This window comes from Oryx dammah, unplaced genomic scaffold (assembly GCF_014754425.2).
Source record: "Oryx dammah isolate SB20612 unplaced genomic scaffold, SCBI_Odam_1.1 HiC_scaffold_2, whole genome shotgun sequence".
Classification (NCBI taxonomy): Eukaryota; Metazoa; Chordata; class Mammalia; order Artiodactyla; family Bovidae; genus Oryx; species Oryx dammah.
Genome location: NW_024070186.1, coordinates 8,982,167 through 8,986,149, shown reverse-complemented (window position 1 = coordinate 8,986,149; position 3,983 = coordinate 8,982,167). Strand labels below are relative to the sequence as shown.

Here is a 3,983-nt window from a genome sequence, read left to right as displayed (position 1 = left end):
GCCAAGCTGTGCCTGGGAAAAGCTGAGTCATGATGAGATCGCAGCTCTGCATAAATCTGAGAGTCACTAATCAAACACACTTGGATTAAATGCACTGAAATTACACTAAAGAAGGTGGGTGGGAGAGTCTATTTGTCCACCCCATACACACTTTGGAGATTGATTCATTTTCAGTTGACCTTTGTGAGCACAGATTTCACTGAGAGCAAAAAAAGAACATAGTATCCTCCTTGGACAAACCTAAAATTACACACTTAGCACCCACAGGAGTTATGCAAGATAAATTAAAAACATTGAGGCAAGAGGCTTGGCACACAAGGAGAGTTTCATAAACACCCTCGCCCACGTGGGGGCGCACTGGGATCCCACAGAGCTGCGTAACCCGGCCCACACTTGGAAACCTGCTCTTGGGACCTTTTCTCTCTCAATCCCTCTCTTGAGTTTCTCTGAAGCAAGGGTTAGGGTTAGGGTTAAGGAAGTGAATCTAGGTCCTGAGAAGCAGGTACCGTGTCGAAATCATTTCACTGTATTCAAGAAAAAAGCAAGTATCCTCATTTTGCAGAGGATGACAGGCGCATGCCCAAGAAAATTGTCAACACTTGTTTTTCTCCTTTGGGGTTTCTCCTGCACTAGTTTCTTCATTCAAACTGCAGTAAATCTTCAGACCATTTCGACTTACCACCGTCTGGTTTTGCTCTGGGGAAACCCCTTCTCCATCCCCGCAGACCACCGCTTGGCTCATATATGGCTCAGAGGTGGCATCAACAACAGTGGGTGCAACATGGGGAGGGGTACGCTCCGGATGCGGTGTTTCTAAACCTTCAGAAACAGACTGCCCCTCCTAAGAAGGGAAAGCTGGGGACCGAAGCCTCTTTCTCTACAAATCACAGTGCCGGAGCCTAGAAGCCAGTTCTTGCTGGCTTCTCTGCCTATGGACCGGCCTCCACAGCGCGCGCTGCCGGTGACCTTCGGTCAGTTCCGCAGGCCACCCAAGCGCCTGGAGCGCCCCTGCCCTCAGCTATGTCATCCAACACCCACATGACGCTGGTCACCGGGGCCCACAAGGGCATCGCCTTCAAAGGTAAGGATCTTGGAATATGCACCCTAGCCAGAGGGAACTTTGTGTTTCTTTGGCTCAGAATCCTGGGCCCCTTTTCCTGGTAGTTCTGCAGCCGCTTTCTGATTGAACTTTGGGCAGCTGGGTTATTTTTTTAATACAATCTTACATAAACCACAAGATGGAAAAATGATCCAGAGGCCCCAAATCTTCACCCATGGTGCAGCCTCCCCCAGTGGTGCCATCTTATTATAAAACTATAAGGCATTATCAAACTGGGAAATTCACACTGGCATAATATACCAATTTTACTATTGTTTGTATCTTCTTATGGAATACCACCACATGAGTACTATTTATTCACACCACTTTCCTTTTCTCCTGAAAGCTGCTGATACTACACCATTTCATAAGCAGAGGTGACTATGAAAATAAATTTCTTTGGCTCCAGAGTTGTGTGCACAGAGCTCCTGCCTCTAATAAAGCCCCAAGGTGAGTCTGATTGGAGCCCAAACCGCAGTGCTTCTGGCAAGATCTGGGCCCACCTGGCTCTGGTCTCATCTACAGGCCCCCCTGCCGCTCCTGCTCGGCCTCACTGGCCTCCACCGTGTCTCCACCCAGACGGGTGTCCTGCCCCCTGAGGTCCCTCCACACACTGCCCAGGTCCTTGGTGCTGTCTGTCCACCTGCTTTTTGCACATCTGGCTCTTTCTTCTCTTTCCCATCTTAGCTCAGAGGTTTCCATCTCAAGAGGCCCTTGACTCGCTCTGTGCCCATCACAGGGGGAGTTCCCTCAGGAGTCCTTCCCAGACCTTCCCTCTCCCCTGTCCTGCACCACCACCGCTTCATTAGCACACCACCCCCCACCCCCCACCACAATCTGTCACTGCCTAGAAAATTCCCAGAGTTCCAGGCACCATTCTGTCTTCTTACCTCCCTGTCCTCTCCAGATTTCCCCCTTCCTCCCCTGAATTCCCCCATCTAAAACACATATTTCTAAAGACTCATCCTTTCCCTGAGTTATCTTGGCCACTGATACCCTCCTCCACCCACCAGGTACCAGCAGGTCACCTTGCCTGCCCACTTATTGTCATTTAGCAGGTGCTAAGAGTTGTCTGAGTTTCTTTCCAGCCTTCTCCCCCAACCCAGCTCTACAAACAGGCCTTCAGCTGTCATTTCTAGACAACTGTAAACCCTTCAAAGGGAACCCCTGTCCTTCCTGAGTCTCTTGCTTTCTGAGCAAGCTCACTGCCCCTCCCAAAAATCCTGAAGTGAAGTCCAAGCCCTTAGCATGGCTGGTAGAGATCCCTGGAATCCGATAACGGCCTTTCAGCATGCTCAGTGTTCTGAACAAAACAAACTCATATTCCTTTGGGTTAAAATCCTGTAATGTTTACATTGAAGTAAGGAGCCAGGTGGGGGGTTCCTGGGCTTCCTGGTGGCTCAGCGGTTAAAGCCTCTGCCTGCATCTACCTGCAATGTGGGAGACCTGGGTTCAATTCCTGGGTTGGGAAGATCCCCTGGAGAAGGAAACGGCAACCCACTCCAGTATTTTGCCCGGACAATCCCATGTCCCATGGACGGAGGAGCCTGGTGGGCTGCAGTCCACGGGGTTGCAAAGAGTCTGACAGGATGGACCTCACTTTCACTTTCACTTTCAAGGGGCCAGGAGGGGAACCACACCCATTAAACAGATCCTTTTAGAAAGATTAAGAGTTGGCCTAGGGATCAGTAGACATGTTTACAAGTTACACTCAGCTTCTGCCTTATTTCCCTGTCTGGTCCTCCTGGAAAGTTCTACCACTTCTAAGACTTGGCCCACTAGGAGCTCAGAAATCCACTCCTTAGCCTGTCATGTGACTCTCCAGCCATCCCAACACTGGAGGGCAGCTGTGGAGTTCCCTGTGTCAGCTGCACGGTGTCCCTGTCTGCCTCTTGGACCTCGTGCTGAGGACTCCTGTGTGACTACTCTTCTTAACTGGGCTGTTCCTTGCTGTGTTCCAGAAGGAGGAATGAATACTCTGAATTTGCTAAGGCGGCCTCTGTTTAACACTTTATCTTGCCTCACTAAAGCTTAGAGTACATGGACATCTAAGTACAGAGTATATTCTCAGCTGAGTGCAAGGTTTACCTCCTTTTGACAGGGGAGAAGTCTTCTGTTTTGTTGGGAAAAGCTATAGTAGATCATCTTATCACGACTTAATCCAGGGTGTGATTCTGCTTGAGGAGTCTACAGTGTCACTGAGCTTGGGGGCGGGGGTGGGGTGCAGGGAGAGGGATCCAGGTGACTGGCTCCAATCCCTGAGGACCTGGTCAGTGGGCAGGGCTGGCATGGAACACATTGGGAAGAGGAAGCCGGCACTTTCAGGAGTTTATTATCTGGAGAGACCTTTGGAGCTCCTGGTCAAGCTTCCTAGATTGGTATTTTCACGATTGAGGTAGACTAGCTAATACCGAATAAAAAAGAGACTGTCCTTTGAGTATCGATTATAACCAACCTAGAAGTTAATAGCTTTTCTTGCTACTGTGAGATGGAAGACATGTGAAAAAGTAACAAGGCACAGCATAAATTGGGCTTCCCAGGTGGCACTTGTGTAAAGAACCAGCCGGACACATTAAAGACATGGATTTGATCCCTGGGACAGGAGGATCCCTTGGAGAAGGGCATGGCAGCTCACTGCAGTATTCTTGCCTGGAGAATCCCATGGACAAAGGAGCCTGGCAGGCTATAGTCCATAGAGTCACACAGAGTTGGACATTACTGAAGCGACTTAACACACACATGCACACCATAAATTGCTCCACCAATCGATCTTGATCCAAGTTAATTCAGGCTCTTTTGAAGGGTACTTTTTGTGGTCTGTACTGAACCAAAAAGGGCTCTCATCCTTATCTTTCTCTAGCAACCTTACTGATGCAAATGATTT

General features: G+C 49.3%; 1 pseudogene; it reads left to right on the top strand.

The window, feature by feature from the left end:
* Positions 1 to 1,038: 1,038 nt before the first annotated feature.
* LOC120868370 overlaps positions 1,039 to 3,983 on the top strand; it is a 6,342-nt pseudogene continuing 3,397 nt past the window's right edge.